Source organism: Taurulus bubalis (assembly GCF_910589615.1).
Source record: "Taurulus bubalis genome assembly, chromosome: 8".
NCBI classification, from domain to species: Eukaryota; Metazoa; Chordata; class Actinopteri; order Perciformes; family Cottidae; genus Taurulus; species Taurulus bubalis.
Window position 1 is genome coordinate 8,425,581 of NC_136596.1, and position 20,734 is coordinate 8,446,314.

Sequence of the window (20,734 nt, forward strand, 5' to 3'; positions counted from 1 at the left end):
CAGCACCACCGCGTCCAACATTACTGTTGTTGTTTGTCTTGTCTTGTCTAATGTCTAATGTATGCACCTTCCACCTAACAAAATTCCTCGTTTGTGTAAACATTCCTGGCAATAAACGGATTCTGATTCTAATTAGCAGCTGAATCAGAAAACACTGACTTCTGTAATTGAAAAAGATTCCAGTGAAAACCCTCAAGCGTTGACTGTCTGACAAACATGCCGAGTGCACTGAAGAAAGAAAAAATAGAAAACGGTACAACGAGCGACGTTGACCATGAACAGGAGAAAGCATTGTGGAGACATATGGCCGACTCGGTTTGAGTCACAAACTCCTAAAATAAACGCTTCCTTTGCCTGCTATTTCATTGGTAATCAGCATTTGCCAGAAACAAGCGAGTCAAATTCATAAATTCCCAGATTATTGGGTTTGGATACCTGGAAGTATAAAGTTGAATTAATTTAGTTCTGATGGAGCTGCAGGAATGCTGAATAAACTCCAGTGTTTGCATTTATTTTGACCAACCTTTAACAAGTGGTGTATCGGCTGTAGACTTCCATTGCAATCTTGAGCGTAAGCAGGAGATTCAACGTAGAAAAACAACTAATACACCTTATATTAGGTGCTTACATCAGTCAAGAGAGATGTTAAAAGGCGTTAATGTCTGAATACTTTATTAAACTAAGTAGATATTGAAGAAACTGCAACATTAACAATAACCAATAGAGGAAAATGTGTAAATATATGGCAACCTGAACACTCGAGTTCTAGCAACCTGAGGCGAGTGCTGCCCTCTAGTGGCTTCGGTACAACACAACTATCAGACGAGGTGCAGTATGAACGGTGAGGATGTTTACAAACAATATATTGACTCCACCTTCAAACAATAATTTTCATCAATATCAAAAACTGAAAAGTGTTGACAAAAATGACACAAAAAACATTAAATACCAGAAATAAAAAGGACATGCGTTAAGGCTTCAAAACCTCCATCTTGATGCAACCGCCAGATATTTTATATTTAAATGCATCTGTATTGGCAAAAAACACCCCGCTGAATAATGTATACAGAGAAAACTGACAGTGACATTTTTGTTATTCTATGGTTCCAAGTCATATGATACACTTCCACAACTTGTTCAGAACTAACAAAGTAAGTTACATGTTTTCAAGATGGATAAAACTATAAACAAGAAATGACAGGGAGAACTCCCCCACACGTCCATCGTCTCTGAAAGACCTCCATCCTCCCTTTACAGGCTGTTTGCTTTGGACGTGAAGCTCTTCAAAGTTTCCCTCAGCTTCTGCACAGCAGCTTCATCCTCTTCCACATCCTTAGAGCAGGCACGTTGCACTCGGCTGTGCAGATCGTCCAGGCACTTCTGTTGTACAAGAACCACAGGAGTCAATGGGGTATATTACACGCATTGATGTATTAGAACGATACAAACGCAGGTACAGATGCGGCATGATAATGGGTATCAGACCAATATGCATGGAAAGGGTTAAGACGTCGAGTCACTGATGGCTACAGTCACATCTAAACCACACTGACAGACTCACAATGTTCGTATATCAGACATGTGCTTGTGATGCTAGAACATTCACACACATTTTCAAATGGTATTTTATAAAATAGTGTGCGTTTCAATTTCTCTCACGCCTGCCGTCTTTTCGTCTCCATCACTATAATCGTCATCAGTCTCTGGCCCTACCTGATTGTGCGTACTGGGTCCTGACATGGGGCCGGAGCCTCCCAGTAGGGCGCTTATGGCTTTGTTTCTGTTGGTGCTGGTCGGACGCTTCTCCCTCCTCATCCTTCTCATCTGGGTCCAGATGTTCCATCAGAACCTTGAACTGTTTGGAGTGGAAAAGACAAGAAACTGACTTTGAGATGTGTCATTTCTTTCAAGCCACCAGAGGAAACGCTTGGGGACAGCGTAAGAAGTGAAGCGCCAAGGCAAGGTTATACACGTCGAGGTTGGACACTGTAACGGAAGATGCCAGCGTCCACTTCAGAAAAGACTAGCCACCACTTTGTTTTGTGGTACGCGTCTACACTCAGCATTACGGAAAGAGCTAGTAAGACCTGTGACCAAGAAATGATTTCAAAACAAAAGTTCACTTCTGGTGAATGTGATCAGTAATTTCAAATTAATTAAGTCCGTCAGTCAGTCAATAATGAATAAATATAAAATAAATAAAACATATATTAATTAAATGAAAGGACTGGAGATTAAAGAAATTAAAGCAGCCAATTTAAATGTGAATTAGGTCTTGGCTAGAGAAAGGTGTCCACCATGAGGCAGAGTAGAATAAGTAAAAGGCACAGCCCGAAACCCACTGCGAGCCTCGTTATAGGTCAAAACATCATTTAACATGGATACTGGACTTCCTTGAACACTTAACCTGATGTTTTCACATTTTACTGCGTACTGTTAACTTTCTTCAGATAGTGAAAAATGACTTTGTATCTAAATGCTGATGCAAGTAATTGGTGAGAAGACCCAAAAAAGCAGATTAACTGGCAATCGGTAATGTCGGCCTACATAACACATTGGCAATGAAAGTCTGATACAGCTTTATTACTTACATCTAGGTACTGTCTGACGATCCGCTTCTTGACATCCATTGACAACGTGGCGCGAGCCATGTTGTTGGCAATGAAGTCAACGGTTTGTCGTGGGTTGAAGTGAACGGTGTTTTTACGGTTCACTGCCTTATCGTACACCTCGGCCAACTCTGTCGGGGAGTACTTCTGAATTTTACTGTGGAAGACAAAAAAAGAGTTAGAGGAGGTCATGGATTTCCCAAATTGGTTCAAGGTTGGAACTGGTCAAACTAATCCACCCTTAAAAATATTAATTTATTGTTTCATCATGTAGATCTCACCCGTCAGAGAATCCATATTGGTTCTTCAGATGCTGTTTGAGAACCAGGAGCAACAGGATGCCTTGAACCGCATTCGCAAAGTCCAAGAGACCGGTAGGATTTTCAGGGACGAGCCTCATTACTTTGTCCACGTCCTCTAGATCCAAATCGTCCAGATCAGATTCGGACTCTGATCTCCCGACAGGTTTTCTGGCCTTCTCCTTCTCCTCGCGCCTCGGCTCCTTTAGCAGAAGCTGGGCAGGAGAAATAAATAAAAATAAAAAAACTCCATATAAATACTTATATAACTATAAAGAATGAACATAAATCCATATTAAGATGCATTTCTATGACGCAGACACATGCAAGATACTTTTCAACATGCTATCCTACCTCTTTGAAGGTCTGCAACAAGTTGCTGCCAGAGACAGACAGGGTGATGTCTATGTGGTGCATGATGAAAAGAGGCTCCTCCTGGCTCTGGTATGGGAAATAGGCCATGTTGTCTGCTACAAACAGCAGCATGTTTACTTCCGTCTTCTGCAGAAAGAAAGAAAAGAGGGGAACAGCACGATGGAGTCAGTGCCTGACAAACTCACACTGAATGTTTGTTTATTTACAATTGAAATATTCATATTTGGCCAAAACAACCTACACTTCTGAAACTTGCAAGACGGTCAAAATAATTGGATTCAACATATTTCGACACAATAGCGTTCGTCTTTTCTCTTTATTTTCTTTGTTATTTTGTCTATATCCCCAAGAGTCATATTTATCACATGCACATTTTATTAAATTCTTGCCAAGACACATTGCTAGCAAATGCGTTTAGAAAAGAAGAAAAAAAAAGTGAGATTTTCCCTTGGCATGTTGTTAATGAGGAAATACTACTTTACAATTAGCAATGCCAATATATGTCGAGACGAGTGCAGGTTTACTCACAGAACTGTCATCGAAGAGGTTCAGCAGCGAGATGAGGAAAGCCCTCCGGTGTTGCCGGTTCCCCCGGATCATAGAGAAGAGGTGGGAGCAGAGGGCCGTGTTGGTCTCGTCCTGTCGGAAACCTCTTATGATGGTCCTACGAGACGACTGGAAGGCCTGCTGAAAGTTCTATGACATCTTCATCCCAGCCACCGCCTCCATCTGTGAAAGAATATGTTGAAAGAGAAGTGCTACAAACTCAGCATTTCAGAGAACGGTGGAGACGGCTGCTGCCAAGACTATCTGTGCCAATAAAATAATAACACTGAAATCTGTGTTACAGTGTTTATTCAGAACTACAAATGCTCCATCCACACTGTGAAAAGAGAAGAAAAAAATATTGTATATAGAATTTGGCTATAATGCTTTTTACATGTGTGCGCTCCAAGAGGTTTATCTGCAGGCCATTAATGGAGGAATAAAGTTCCACCACAGACCATTTCCTTCAGTAAAGCAGCTATGGAACATGACTGTATCTGAAGTGATCGGTATTTTATATTGTCATGGATATATCTTTAGATCACTAACATTCTACCAACGGTGCTGAGATGTTGCTGAAGGGGAGAACTGAAAGGCGAAGTTGGAATTCCTTAACTAGCTGGCATAGAACACAAACTCACATGGATGAATCCTGTGTACTTCTTGTCAATCTCCACCAGCTGCGTGTCAGATTTGTTCCTCATGCTGGGCTCCGGGTCTGTTCCCATTGCAACGAGGTAGGGCACACACTGCACAGACGGGACAAAAAAAATATGTTCATATTTCTGTTCATCAAACAACTTAAGTTGAAGTAAATAAGGGTTTAATTTTAATACAGCACATGAAATATGGATTTTTATTTGTTATGATTTAAGGTGCTCTCGCACACACAAATAAAAATAATTGTTTAATATTATATAAAAATATCGCTTAAATCTATGAACCAAATTCTCTCCATATGCATTATGAGAAAATTTAATGATTTATCAATTCCTAGAGGTGGTGTGGTTCGACAGCTTTTGGCTCTTACCTGCACAGGATGGATGAGACCCTGGTTGAGTGTGAGCGCTATGACGTTGAGAGCAAAGTGCCGCACACTGGACTGGGTGTGAAAGAACGCCTCCAACACCTGCTTTAGATAAAGCTGCATGATGGAGCTGCTCATCCCTGAAGAGATGTCTCCCATGTCCTTCAGATCCTCCTGTTTGGACAGTTTCTTCCCTGCAAGGACACAAGATAGGATGAGTTGCGCCAACTTTTACAGGATGTAGCACTGGAGTGCTGAATCAAACATCTTTTAAAGTACAGCAACAGCTTCACTTACATTCTCTGTCGGCTTCCTGCATCCGTGTGTCTTCCTCCTGAAGGTACGTCTGGAGGTTTTTGAGGATCTGGATTTTGAGGTTGATTGAGGAGGCACGGTCAGCCAGGATGCCGTTGTACAAGGTCTTCACCTCAGGCATAAACATCTGGCTGGGATGCATGATCACAAGGAAGCCTGAGGGGAGAGAATGACAAACAGCAAAGACATGTGAGAACAAGTAAGCAATGCATCTCCATCTACCTCATCTCCACCTGCTGGGGAATGAAAATCTGGATTCAGACACACAACATTCTACGCTGTCAGTCTTTCTGAACACTAATATTTGCACACAATTAACATGGTGACCTTTACATGAGTCAAACCGAATAATATTTAAAAACGGTGTTCTTGCCTAAGCCGATGATGGCTTTGGTCTCGACGTCCTCGTCCTCATGTTTGGTGAAGTATACCAGCAGCTCGAGAACTTTCTCCTTGATAACAACCTGTACACAACACACAAAACACCAAGTTGTGAGATGGTGTACATTTCAGTATTTCTAAATTTCCCAAACTCTAGTTTACTTGCAGCAGAGCCCAAAACTAATATTGCTTTCCACAGCTTAAATGTCAAAGTTGCAATGCAATCCTACCTGGTTTGCTACATTGAACTCCTCCATATCAAAATCAAAGTGCCGTGCCAGGGCACCCACAGTGAAGAGCGATCGCAGCAGGAAAGGCTTGTTCGCTACCAACGTCGTGCTGTTGGGATCCTCATGATGCTGAACCTTCAGCTTGTTAAGTGCTCCTGAAGAAAGAAATAATACATTTGAAGTTACTTGGATTATTGGTGTGTTCTATTTCTTTCCGTTTTTTGTCAAAATTAGCATTCTAATTCTTGAGCATTAAACTCACCACATCAGTGATGTTGAGGATCTTTCTGGTCATGGTCTCTTTGTCTTCATTTGGAGTCGGAGTAAACCACAACTTCTGGAATGTCTCGTTCACCAGTTTCTATAAACAGCACACATTCACGTGTCATTAGTTTTCATCTATACTTTGTACAAAACGTTCAATGGTTTTGGGGATGAATTTATTGGACCAGAGACGTTTATCTTAAAAGAGGCGTAATAAATAAAGAGAATCCTAATGATGAAAGAATGGATCTCACAACAATTAAAATTGTGGAGGTAGGTAGAGCAGCTGATCCATACCTTGATACTTTCCTCATCATTGACCCTGCGAATCATCCTCACACACATCTCAGTAACCTTTGGAAAGGTTGGCTGCTCCAGACAGATGTCTCTGAGGATCCTGATCACCCGTTTTCTTACACTGATACCAGTGTCCTGTAGTGATGGGAAGTTCGGCTCTTTTCTGAGAGCCGGCTCTTTTGACTCGGCTCCCAAAGAAGAGCCGGCTCTTTCGACTCCCGAACGGCTCTTTATTTAGGATCTTTTGTAGCCTATATTTTACCTTAACTTTGAAAAAAAAAAATCATGGTTTATGTGTTGAAAACCCTTTTGCTTTCAGTGTTTTTATGAGAGACCTCATAATGCCTAATTCTGTGCATTTATTCTGTGACAAAACCACTCTTACATTTGTTTATTTCAATTAAACTTTTTTTATTGCACAAATTAACAATAAACTTCAAACAAATCCACAGATTTCGCCTCTCCGTGAGTATCTGCCCTGTTTTGGAGAAGATTCTCTCAGAAGGAACTGATGTGGCAACAATACATAGTCTCCCCTCCATCACCTTCACCAGGAGTGGAAAGACTGAGGCCTTGGCCTGCCACCAGCTCAGTGGGTCTTCTGCTCTCTGGATGAGGGGCTCCTCAAGGTAGCTCCTCATCTCCATTATAGCATCAGCTGTCGGATTTCTCCTTGAAGCATCTCCTGTAGCTTGGTCATCAAAAAGCCTCCAAACAGCAGAGGTTTGCTGCTCCTCCTCCACTTGGCCCTGTAATGGTGGAGCTGGCTGGCTGCTGGGGGTGCATTTTGCTGCTGCTGCTGCTGCACTAATCCTCTGAAGAGCTTCATCAATAGCTCTACCATCACTGAAGGCAAGTTTTTTAAACCTTGGATCCAATAAGGTAGTTTCTGAAAGGACAGTGTTGTACTCCATCCGCAGAAATTTGCGGTCCATGGCTGAACAAAGAGCTGCAACTAATTCCTTCACTTTCTGCACAGTTACTGTCCATTGGTTCTCGGCTGTCACCAGCTGCAGACCTTTGCAAAGCAGGAGCATTTTCGAGGCTGTGACAAAGCTGAAGGAGAGAAAACAGCAACTTTTAGAATTTAGTTTTTTAAAAGTATGTGGCATATTATACGTGATGCATTATACTGTATGTGTTGTGTTTGCAATGTATAATAGTGACTGAATAGTAGTAGAGAAAACAATGCTTCAATGGTTCTAGATACCTGTCTGCACTTATCTCCACAGTCACCTCCTGGAATGGTTGCAGGACGGCGCAGACCTCTTTCACCAGCTCCCATTCCTCTTGGCTTAATGGCTCAATAGATGCGTTGATGAGGGCCAGGGTGGAGATGATGGCATCTTTTATTTCAAGCATTCGTTTCAACATATAAAATGTTGAGTTCCACCTGGTGGCACACTCTTGTTTGGGCCTCAGTTCAGGAATCCCCATTTGGCGCTGTGTGGACTTTAGCTTCTGTGCTGCTACTGTGCTTTTGTGGAAAAACTCCACAACAGCCTTCACCTTATCCACGGTTGTTTTGATCACCTTCAGAGCATCTCTAACCACCAGGTTTAGTGTATGCGCCAGACATCGGTGATGGGTCCACTTCAAAACTTTTATGGCTTTGGTGATGTTTGCCTCCTCCAATGAATCGCCACCTTAACGTGGTGGAGGAGTTTGAGTGGCTCAGTGATCCTGGGAGCTATGTTGTCCGGGGCGTCAGCCCCTGGTAGGGTCTCCCAAGGCAAACAGGTCTCGGGGGAGAGCCCAGACTAAGAGCGATTCAAAAAATCCTGATGAATTGCAGCCCACGGACTAAAGCTACCTCGCCCGGACAAGGGAAACCGGGGCACCCTCCCGGAGCCAGACCCAGGAGGGGAGCTCGTCGGCGAGCGTCTGGTGGCCGGGCTTTCGCCCATGGGGCCCGGTCGGGCTCAGCCCGAAGAAACAACATGGAGCAGCAGTCACCCCGTGGACCCACCACCCGCGGGGAGAATTATCGGGGTCGGGTGCTATGCAGACCGGGCGGCGGGCCAGGCAGGAGACCTGGGCGAGCCGATCGCCGGCAGCATAGACTAGCTCTAGGGACGTGGAACGTCACCTCGCTAGCGGGGAAAGAGCCGGAGCTGGTGCAGGAGGTGGAGCGTTACCAGCTAGATTTAGTTGGGCTCACCTCCACGCACAGCATGGGCTCTGGAACCAAGCTCCTGGAGAAGGGTTGGACTTTGTCCTTTTCTGGAGTTGCCCAGGGTGAGAGGCGCCGGGCGGGAGTGGGGATACTCACGAGCCCCCGGCTGAGCGCCGCTATGTTGGAGTTTTCCCCGGAGAACGAGAGGGTCGCCTCCCTGCGCCTACGGGTTGCAGGGAGTAAAGCTCTGACTGTTGTTTGTGCTTATGCACCGAACAGCAGTTCGGAGTATCCGGCCTTCTTGGAGTCGGTGGGAGGGGTCCTGGAAAGGGCGCCGCCTGCCGACTCCATAGTTCTCCTGGGAGACTTCAACGCTCACGTGGGCAATGACAGAGTTACCTGGCGGGGCGTGATTGGGAGGAACGGCTTGCCCGATCTGAACCCGAATGGTGTTTTGTTGTTGGACTTCTGTGCTAGCCACAGTTTGTCCATAACGAACACCATGTTCGAGCATAAGGTGGCTCATAAGTGTACCTGGTACCAGAACACCTTAGGCCGGAGATCAATGATCGACTTTGTAGTCGTATCATCTGATCTGCGGCCGTATGTCTTGGACACTCGGGTGAAGAGAGGAGCAGAGCTGTCAACTGATCACCACCTGGTGGTGAGTTGGATCAGATGGCGGGGGAGTCGGCTAGAAAGACCTGGCAAGCCCAAACGTGTAGTGAGGGTGAACTGGGAACGTCTGGCGGAGGACCCTGTCCGGGAGGTCTTCAACCCCCACCTCCGGAAGAACTTCTCACAAATCCCGAGGGAGGCTGGGGACATGGAACCCGAGTGGACCATGTTCAAAGCCTCTATTGTGGACGCGGCTGCTCGGAGCTGTGGCCAGAAGGTCATCGGTGCCTGTCGTGGCGGCAACCCGAGAACCCGGTGGTGGACACCGGGGGTGAGGGAAGCCGTCAAACTGAAGGAGGCCTTTCGGGCCTGGCTGGCCCAGGGGTCTCCTGAAGCAGCTGACGGGTACCGGCAGGCCAGAAGGGCTGCAGCTGCGATGGTCGCGGATGCTAAAACTCGGGCATGGGAGGAGTTCGGGGAGGCCATGGAGAAGGACTTTCGGTTGGCCTCAAGGAAGTTCTGGCAAACCATCCGACGGCTCAGGAAGGGAAAGCAGGGCCTACCCCAGGCTGTTCTCAGCAGGGGGGGGGAACTGCTGACCCGGAATGGGGACATCGTCGGGCGGTGGAAAGAGCACTTTGAGGAACTCCTAAACCCGGCTAACATGTCCCCCGGAGAGGGGGCAGCGCCGGAAGACTTTGGGGTGGTTTCTCCCATATCCCTGGCAGAGGTCGCTAAGGTAGTCAAAAAGCTCCTTGGTGGCAAGGCGCCGGGGGTGGATGAGATCCGCCCTGAGATGCTGAAAGCGCTGGACATTGTTGGGCTGTCTTGGTTGACACGCCTTTTCAGTGTCGCATGGGGGTCGGGAACAGTGCCCATGGACTGGCAGACCGGGGTGGTGGTTCCCATCTTCAAGAAGGGGGACCGGAGAGTGTGCTCAAACTATCGTGGCATCACACTGCTCAGCCTCCCGGGAAAAGCTTATGCCAGGGTGCTGGAAGGGAGGCTCCGACCGCTTGTCGAACCTCAGATTCAAGACGAGCAGTGCGGATTCCGTCCCGGTCGTGGAACAGTGGACCAGCTCTTTACCCTTGCAAGACTACTGGAGGGGTCCTGGGAGTTTGCCCAACCAGTCTACATGTGCTTTGTGGACTTGGAGAAGACTTTCGACCGGGTCCCTCAGGGGTTTTTGTGGGGGGGTGCTGCGGGAGTATGGGGTGCCGGACCCGTTGGCACGGGCTATCCGGTCTTTGTACGCCTGCAGTAGGAGCTGTGTTCGTATCCTCAGTAGTAAGTCAGACACGTTCCCGGTGGGTGTTGGCCTCCGCCAGGGCTGCCCTTTATCACCGGTCCTGTTCGTGACCTTCATGGACAGGATATCTAGGCGCAGCCAGGGGGCGGAGAGGATCCGGTTCGGGAGTCTCGGGATCGCCTCTCTGCTGTTCGCGGATGATGTGGTCCTGTTTGCCTCCTCGGATTGTGACCTCCAGCATTCACTGGGGCGTTTTGCAGCCGAGTGTGAAGCGGCAGGGATGAGAGTTAGCGCCTCCAAATCTGAGGCCATGGTGCTCTGCCGGAAACCGGTGGATTGCTCCCTCCAGGTGGGGACAAACTGCCTACCCCAAGCGAAGGAGTTCAAGTATCTCGGGGTCTTGTTCACGAGTGAGGGTAAGGTGGAGCGGGAGATCGACAGACGGATCGGTGCGGCTGCAGCAATAAAACAGGCGCTGTACCGGTCCGTCCTGGTGAAGAGGGAGCTGAGCCGGAAGGCGAAGCTCTCCATTTACTGGTCGGTCTATGTTCCAACCCTCACCTATGGTCACGAACTCTGGGTCGTGACCGAAAGAACGAGATCTCGAATACAAGCGGCCGAAATGAGCTTCCTCCGCAGGGTGGCCGGGCTCACCCTTAGAGATAGGGTAAGGAGCTCGGACATCAGGAGGGAGCTTGGAGTCGAGTCGCTGCTCCTTCGTGTCGAAAGGAGTCAGCTGAGGTGGTTCGGGCATCTAGTCAGGATGCCTCCTGGACGCCTCCCATTAGAGGTTTTCCAGGCACGTCCAACTGGTAGGAGACCCCGGGGAAGACCGAGGACACGCTGCAGGGATTATATCTCCCGGCTGGCCTTGGAACGCCTCGGGATCCCCCAGAATGAGCTGGAAAGTGTTGCGGGTGAGAGGGAAGCCTGGGTCAGCCTGCTGAACCTGCTGCCACCGCGACCCGACCCCGGATAAGCGGCTGATAATGGATGGATGGATGGATGGATGGATGGTGATGTTTGCAGCATTATCACTCACACAGCACACCACTTTGTCCTCTACTTGCCACTCTTTTGCCACTCTTAGTAGCTCCACTGTCAAGTTTTCTGCAGTGTGTCTGTCGGTGAACTCGAAGCAGTCCAGAAGGCAAGATGTCATCTTGTAATCTTCAATAAAGTGGCAAGTGACAGACATGAAAGAGCAGGTTGTTCTGGAGGTCCAGCAGTCAGTTGTCAGGCAAACTGATGGAGCTTTTTTCACCCTTTCTTGCCATAATGCACGTTCTGTGTCATATAGTTTTGGGATCATTGTTTGGGAAAGTGTTTTTCTACTGGGTAGAGTGTATGTGGGATTTAGGGCTTTGACAAAGTTTTTCATTCCTTTGTCCTCCACAATGGAAAAGGGTTGAAAATCAGAAGCTACCATTTTAGCCAACTCATCATCAATACTGTGCTGTTTGGCTGGGGTCATCAGTTTAGGTACAAACTGACTTATTTTGCTTTGAGTTGCAGTAGGAGAGGTTATACTTGCACGCATGGGGATGGCAGTAGACGTTACAACAGCTGTTGTTCTGGTATGAGACACACCAGGATCAGTAGATGGTGAGCTGGCTTGCCCTCTCTCCTCTAACTGCACTGTAGGATGGACAGTTCTGGTATGTCTATGCAGGTTTGTGGTGGAACCTGCTCTTATAGTGACCTTCGTTTTGCAGTGAAGGCACTCTGCTTTGTTGTTCCCAATATCTTTAAACTGCAGCCAGATGCTGCGTCGCTTTCTAGTGTCACTCATAGTTAAACTACACGACAATGCGAGACGCACACACGCTCCTCAGTCCTCTGTCTCTCTCTTCACTTGCAGTGGAGTCAAGTGGTGTGTCTGCCCCGCCCCCTCTCTGTTTACACATCCTTAATTCTCGCGTGAATGCCGCATGCTGGCCAATCATAACAGACCTCTGTCGTAACCAGAGCTGGGACTGAGCAGCGCTCAGTGAGCGCACTGAATCGATGCGAGCCGGCTCTTCTGATTCACTACAAAGAGCCGGCTCTCAGAGCCGATGCTTGTGCGCATGACCCATCACTAGTGTCCTGTGCACCAAAACAAACATTTGCTTGGGGTGTGATCGCACTTTTCTGACAATAGGTGGCAGTATAAGACCGTAATGAAGAGTGAACTTCCCATGAACCCTCTTGAGCATTTCCATGACAACAGGCACAACAATTTTAATGTGTTCATCTCTCAGATGCAGAGCAAAGAAAGAGCACAAAGTGTGTGTGCTGTACTTCATTTCAATATTGATCGCTTATATTACCACGGCAAAGACAATGACCATATTGTAATTATATCCATGCAAAAGCAAACTTGAAACATCTAAATGAGCCTTTTTTTTTAATAGCAAAACTGCCCTGCTATGTAAGAGCCCTGAACGGGACAAACCTCCAGCCTGAGCCCGACATTTAAATAGCACGACATACCATAACATTATTGTCAACAAGGCTCATCAATTAAAGAAGTTATCAGAAAAAAAACATCATGTGTTCAGTTCATACTGCGAATGTAAGTCCTCACAACACAATAACGAGTCTCCAATGAGTCTGAATGGGCAACTTACCAGTATCCTCTCTATGAGCATGTCATAGTACTGCTCGGTGAGTTGGGGTCTGCTCAGCACCAATTTGCCCAGCAGCTTCACAGTTGCCTCTCTCACACTGGTAGAGTTGTCCATCAAACGGCCGTGGACACCACGCTGCATGTCGGACTGCAGAGAGAGAAGAGTGTGTCAGTATACAGTGAAAAGACAACAGGATAACTTGCATGCACAGAATAGCATAGGTACAATAAGCAAGTACATCTTAAAAGAGCAAAAATGTGACTAGAACAGAGACTAGGACAGCAAACATTGTGTGCAGTATGTAAAGCGTATGCACTATTTGGACATTAGAGAAAATTGTCTTTGGTGAACACAGCTGTAACATACCCTTGCCATTATGCTGGGGTCCACAGCCACAACCTCAGACAGACATTTCATGGCTTTGGTTCTTAGAGCGATGGCATTTTCTCCAAGGACTCGCAAGATCTAAAAAAGAAAGAAATGCACCAGCCGATTACAAAAACTGATCTTTTTCCATTCAACAGTTAACAAAACAGACAAACCAGTGAACCTTAATAACACCTGTACCCTACTGTGAGTGACTTATAGATTATTTTACGTCGCTGCTGTGATTCATTCAAAAGACAAAGATACTTAAAGTAATACTCAAATCTTACCTGTGTTAAATAAATATTAAAGCTCTGGGCGAACGGCCTCATGGAGGCCAAATGACGCACAATCAGACAGGAGTCCTCGTAATCAACAGTATCAGAGTTCATTCTGGGGAGATGGGCACGCTGCATAATGTCACCGGTGGTCTCCATCTCCTTGGCATGTTGTGGTCCGTCCGATGAGTCCTCACCATTGGAGTTCTGGTTCCTCATGGACTTCTCAGCTTCTGTTGTGGCGTCCCGAAACCACTGGGCAACGTAGAACTTTCTGGCAAACTAGAGGACATTAAAGGTCTCAGTATCAGAGTGAGCGGATTAAAAAAAAAAAAGATTTATTTAGAGCAATTAGTCAGTGAAAGAAAAATTCCATTAACACGTATGAGTGATACTATGATTCAGTTTTGTTATGTGAGCCTGGGGATATTTATTTGAGCAGGCCAACAATTCAAATGTTTGGTTCATCAGTGTTGTGGTTACATAAGGTGATTCTTTCATGTGGGCAAATAGCTCAGTTAATGGAATACATTAAAAGTCAATGTCATACATCTGATGCTCCAACAGTGTTTACAGTCACCACTTGTCTTCTTAAGATTCAGGAGATAGTGAGGTCAGCAAATGTGAAGTTGTTCTTCTACCTCTTGCAGGATTCGATCAATTGATCTCTGGTCCATCTTGCTGGTGACGCCGTCCTTCCTCAAATGGGCGGCCACCGTGCCCAGGTAGTCCAGAGATGCTACTCTCAGAGCCATCTCTGTCTGCTTATTACTGAACTGGTGGACCTGATGGGAGCAGAGCATTTTTGTATTTTTTTTTACACTTCAGATCAAGATGGACTTTTACTTTAACCTTAAAAGAAAAGAAAGTACCAATCTTATGTCTGCATTCAAAATGAATAACTTTGTACTTTAATGCATCCTTTTAAGTCGTTAAATACTTCACTGCCACGAATCAAAAAGTAATTCTGTTGATGGCTGACATCCAAAGCTAGTGTTATAAAGAAAGTGTCGGGGAAAACATAAACTTAAACGCTTTCTGTGTGTTATATCACACAACATGTGATACTGAAGACCTGTGCATTCAGCAACCCCCAGAATCCCCCAAAAACGAAAATCCTTCTGTGATTTGTTGAATCATATGTCCGTCGCCATTTCGTGAACTAAACAACCAATGTACACTCAGGAAGTCTCAAAGCACTACCCACCTGAGCATATACACACGCTACAGTTTTCAGTCAGAAAAAAGCGACATCATGACGACAAAGAGATTCAACACGGAGGAAGCAAAACGCATGATTCTGGAGAGCAGCGAGGAGGAGGACGACATGGCTTCGTCAGAGCTCGAAGGCTTTAGTTCTTCTGAGGAAGATGGGTAAGTGTAGTTACTAAACTTTGTTACGCGTCTGTAAGACTGCATGGTGCAAACTAGTAATGTGTACACTGTGCACGCGGTGCACACTGCTGCTCACGTTACTACCAGTCATAATCTGAGTAATATTTACACATAGTATGCGGAGCACTCTGCTCAATCGTTACGTCATCTTTCTTTCAACTGACTAGTATTCATTTATTTTACAAAGAGGAGTACCAGCCACAAAGAAGTCACCGAGAGGCTCAATCCTCATGCCATGGCATGAGGATTGAAGCAAAGCAAGCCATACTTGTATATAGTCTGACTAGTTTTTGTTCTGTCTGTTTATATACTATATACTATATATATATATATATATACATATACACACACACATATATATATATATATATATATATATATATATATATATATATATATATATATATATATATATATATATATATATATATATATATATATATATATATAGTACATTTTTTTTAATACATATTTTTATTTCCCCAAAAAAATTGTTGTTAAGGTAATTTTTCATTTGCACACACTCCATGAAGCTTTATCTGCAGTATGAAGTCATTTCTCAGTCCCAGTTTTATCATTTTGGTGAAAGGTCTGAAAGACCATATTTCTACTCAAAAAACGCTAATAAAAAAAATTTAGTTTTAGACATTTACTTACATGCATCTACCATTTTATTCATACATTTCACTGCTTTTGTGAATCTAAAATCTTTTGTAAACCAATTTCCATCACCTAAACAGAGTTACCACATGAGTAAAGTTAGGTTTTTTTTCAAGCGATCTGAATAATTTCAACAAAAAAAGAGATTCAATTTTTCAGCTTTAGTGTCATATTGTAACATTTTTCTCTTTACACTTTTGCCTTATGACAATGGTGCCTTGTATAGATAGCTGAGATTGTTCTGCAATTTATGATGTAAAACATGGGTATGTATCTTATATGAAAGTGCCTTAAAAAGGTGAATCTAAGAAAATTAGGTCAAATCGAGAAAATCGACTGAAAATGACCTCCAGTGTTCAGTGTGTTAAGCTTCAGCTATTCTGTTAAACTTGGTCAGAACTTCTACCTCCTCACTGTAGGTGGTTGGAACCTTCTGAACCATTCAGCTGAATGTGCCATGATTCCTGTCTGTACTATGGCTCATGTGATGACTTGTAACCTTGTTATATTCTTTTATATCTTATATCTTTTATATCTTAGCTGGTGGACACCGGGGGTGAGGGAAGCCGTCAAACTAAAGAAGGAGGCCTTTCGGGCCTGGCTGGCCCAGGGGTCTCCTGAAGCAGCTGACGGGTACCGGCAGGCCAGAAGGGCTGCAGCTGCGATGGTCGCGGATGCTAAAACTCGGGCATGGGAGGAGTTCGGGGAGGCCATGGAGAAGGACTTTCGGTTGGCCTCAAGGAAGTTCTGGCAAACCATCCGACGGCTCAGGAAGGGAAAGCAGGGCCTACCCCAGGCTGTTCTCAGCAGGGGGGGGGAACTGCTGACCCGGACTGGGGACATCGTCGGGCGGTGGAAAGAGCACTTTGAGGAACTCCTAAACCCGGCTAACATGTCCCCCGGAGAGGGGGCAGCGCCGGAAGACTTTGGGGTGGTTTCTCCCATATCCCTGGCAGAGGTCGCTAAGGTAGTCAAAAAGCTCCTTGGTGGCAAGGCGCCAGGGGTGGATGAGATCCGCCCTGAGATGCTGAAAGCGCTGGACATTGTTGGGCTGTCTTGGTTGACACGCCTTTTCAGTGTCGCATGGGGGTCGGGAACAGTGCCCATGGACTGGCAGACCGGGGTGGTGGTTCCCATCTACAAGAAGGGGGACCGGAGAGTGTGCTCAAACTATCGTGGCATCACACTGCTCAGCCTCCCGGGAAAAGCTTATGCCAGGGTGCTGGAAAGGAGGCTCCGACCGCTTGTCGAACCTCAGATTCAAGACGAGCAGTGCGGATTCCGTCCCGGTCGTGGAACAGTGGACCAGCTCTTTACCCTTGCAGGACTACTGGAGGGGTCCTGGGAGTTTGCCCAACCAGTCTACATGTGCTTTGTGGACTTGGAGAGGGCTTTCGACCGGGTCCCTCGGGGGGTTTTGTGGGGGGTGCTGCGGGAGTATGGGGTGCCGGACCCGTTGGCACGGGCTATCCGGTCTTTGTACGCCTGCAGTAGGAGCTGTGTTCGTATCCTCGGTAGTAAGTCAGACGCGTTCCCGGTGGGTGTTGGCCTCCGCCAGGGCTGCCCTTTATCACCGGTCCTGTTCGTGACTTTCATGGACAGGATATCTAGGCGCAGCCAGGGGCCGGAGAGGATCCGGTTCGGGAGTCTCGGGATCGCCTCTCTGCTGTTCGCGGATGATGTGGTCCTGTTTGCCTCCTCGGATTGTGACCTCCAGCATTCACTGGGGCGTTTTGCAGCCGAGTGTGAAGCGGCAGGGATGAGAGTTAGCGCCTCCAAATCTGAGGCCATGGTGCTCTGCCGGAAACCGGTGGATTGCTCCCTCCAGGTGGGGACAAACTGCCTACCCCAAGCGAAGGAGTTCAAGTATCTCGGGGTCTTGTTCACGAGTGAGGGTAAGGTGGAGCGGGAGATCGACAGACGGATCGGTGCGGCTGCAGCAATAAAACAGGCGCTGTACCGGTCCGTCCTGGTGAAGAGGGAGCTGAGCCGGAAGGCGAAGCTCTCTATTTACTGGTCGGTCTATGTTCCAACCCTCACCTATGGTCACGAACTCTGGGTCGTGACCGAAAGAACGAGATCTCGAATACAAGCGGCCGAAATGAGCTTCCTCCGCAGGGTGGCCGGGCTCACCCTTAGAGATAGGGTAAGGAGCTCGGACATCAGGAGGGAGCTTGGAGTCGAGTCGCTGCTCCTTCGTGTCGAAAGGAGTCAGCTGAGGTGGTTCGGGCATCTAGTCAGGATGCCTCCTGGACGCCTCCCATTAGAGGTTTTCCAGGCACGTCCAACTGGTAGGAGACCCCGGGGAAGACCGAGGACACGCTGGAGGGATTATATCTCCCGGCTGGCCTTGGAACGCCTCGGGATCCCCCAGAATGAGCTGGAAAGTGTTGCGGGTGAGAGGGAAGCCTGGGTCGGCCTGCTGAACCTGCTGCCACCGCGACCCGACCCCGGATAAGCGGCTGATAATGGATGGATGGATGGATCTTAGCTTGTAATAAATTGGTCGAAGGCTAACTTGTTCAAAGTACTGTTGATTTCTCAAAAGGAAACAATTAGTTTCCACCACAGAAAGTACGAAATCATTAATAAAATTAAAAGATACATACAACAAGAGGATGTATTTTAAACACAATGAGTTGCAACCTCTTTCGTCTAAGCCTCAGTGTTAAAAGGAAGGTAAATCTGTCCCCTGCTATCAGTCTGGATCACTGCAGCAAAAATAGTTGCATTTCCAGTCGAAAGAAAGCGCTCTGTCATACTAACCAGTAGTCGACCAAGCAGACTGAGCAGCAGCTCTGCAGCAGGCCACTCTGGTTTGTTGACTGTCGAGAGCAGGTCCTGGACAAAGTTCTCAAACAATGGCCGGTAATCTTCTTCTGCCTGCTTGCTGCCACATCTTGAGGACGGGGAAAGAAGAGGAAACAGAAACAATTAATGGAGCAAAAATGATCAGAGGCAGAAAATAAAGCAACCCAAAATTGAAAACAGTAAATTGATGCGTGAGGCCTAAATAGCCGTACTATTGATGGACTAATTCCATCAAACATAAGGAAGTGTTTGAGACTTGGAGCAAGTAGGTCCCTGAATCGTTTGCATCTTGTGCAATACCCAGCATGCACACCATAGGATGATGGTGGTTTGATATATATTTCTAGTGACTACAGAGGGCAGAACTAACGATGACAGTAATGCATGGGAAAGAGAAACGTTCTTGATTCTCAAGCCTTTTTCCTCGTGCATTACATTAGTCTTAATAAACACTTGTGATGACAGCTTTCGTACAGTGCAACTTTGCAACTATAAGCCTATTTGAAGGCTGTACAGACTGGAGTGGTAATTACTTTTTGAGGAAGACTGAGAGGAAGTTGTGTGCTGTTCTCATTGCCGTCTCATACGAGTTGGTTATCAACACATCTTGATCCACCTAAAAAATAAAAAAAGGACACAAAAGGACTTGTGAGGACTTCTGAATGTGTGTCTGTATTTGTATACATTGTACGTTAGCTTGCCTGTGTGGTAGTTTTGTGTGTCTGCTTGCAGTCCTACCGTGTCTCTGTCGTTGGTGAGATGGACCACACACTGGATCAGCTGCAGCACCAAAGCAGTCGCCATTTGGATGTACAGCGGCTCTCCATCCTGGTCTGAGCTGTTCAGCCTGAGGACACAAGGGGCAAAGATACACGGTAAGTTACTATTATGGGTAAATAAAATCTTCGCCTCAGCGATTATTCTGCTACATTAATGGCCAGACAATAATAATTCAAGGCCTTAGCCCGGCAAACACCATGTGGGTGTAAATCAATGTATGGTTAAAAAAATTACCTGAAATTCCTGAGGGAGCGCTTGCTGGTGGGCAGACTGGCCAGAGAGGTAAAAATCTCTTCAAAGATCAACTGTCGATGCTTTTCATAACGCGAGAACACCTGGAGACAGAAAATATGAAAGGTGGCGAGTCTCTTCCTTCAGTTTTGTAGAGCAGTAAAAACCTGCACTTCAAGGGATGTACACCAAAAAAACTACAATTGAGTGTGTAGGAAAAACAAACTTACTGCTGTGACTAGTTTGATGGAACACAACTGCAGCTCACTGACATTCTCCACAAAGAACGGAGTGAATCCCAGAGAAGAAACCTGGAAATGAAAAAGAGAGAATGGCATAAAATCATCATCTGGCTTGCAAAGAAATTGTATGACTTCATAAACAGATGCCTGCAGTCCGATATTATTTTCAAGTGCTCTCAGTTTTTACCTGGAGGATGGTGGTGTCCGTAAGAAGCTCGATGTCTAGGAGCTCCAAGATGTTGCTGACAATGTCGCACACTTTGTTGTACAACATGACAATCACGCGCTGCTTGTGTGGAGCTCGACAGGCCATCTGGATGGACAAGAGAAACCCTTGTAAATTCTTTGCAAAGTGTTTTTGATCATGATACCGGCTTTTACATGCTAAACATTTTCCATTTCTGTTCATGAAAAAATTAAAAAGTTGTGTATTACTTTGAACGACAGTTCAATATCATAAGAGTTAACAAATTACATAGGTTTCTTAAATATGATTCAGGGAGTCATTGGCTGCTTGCGATGAGATGCTAGAGTTTAGTTACAGTTGTAATTTCCTCTCCAGGTCATAACGTTTGTGCTTAAGATATATAGTAGCAGTTCTTGGATAGGTTTATAAACAAAACTCATGGAAGGTTCTAACATATTAATCAGCCACATTCCAAAACTTTCACTCAGACCCCAGAGGCTCTGCCACATATACAATTTATCTTGGCGGACTCGCTGCACAGTTCACTCAGCTGGTGTGCGCCAAGCAGAAATTCTTGAGGTATATCGTTACCATCTGCCTTTGCTGGAAAACACAAAACCAAAAGCGGAATAAAATACTGCAAGGTTTCTGCATTTAGATTTTTAAAGAGACAGTCAGCCCTTATTGTTGAGTTAATTATTATTTAGTCAAAATTACGTTACTTTGCCAAAAGAAAAAGAAAAAAAAGGAAAAGAGGAAAAAAGAATGCACCGCCAGTAGGCCAGTGCAGGCTGCTGATCACTTAATTGGAAACACCTGCAACGGGAAGGTCTGACCAGTGTT

At 46.0% G+C, this 20,734-nt stretch overlaps 1 pseudogene across 1 annotated transcript; it reads right to left on the bottom strand.

Annotated features, from left to right (window-relative positions):
- Nucleotides 1–724: 724 nt before the first annotated feature.
- Nucleotides 725–20,017, bottom strand: LOC306740207 (nipped-B-like protein B; annotated as a pseudogene). The gene is made up of 23 exons: nt 19,892–20,017; nt 19,693–19,773; nt 19,466–19,566; nt 19,190–19,298; nt 18,985–19,067; nt 18,407–18,539; nt 14,227–14,370; nt 13,598–13,867; nt 13,308–13,406; nt 12,942–13,088; nt 6,344–6,478; nt 6,041–6,143; nt 5,783–5,937; nt 5,545–5,635; nt 5,154–5,327; nt 4,860–5,050; nt 4,471–4,578; nt 3,812–4,012; nt 3,263–3,409; nt 2,891–3,123; nt 2,592–2,766; nt 1,714–1,855; nt 725–1,380 (listed from the first exon to the last, which is right to left on the bottom strand). The product of its transcript is annotated as a nipped-B-like protein B (transcript).
- Between the last annotated feature and the right edge of the window lie 717 nt (nt 20,018–20,734).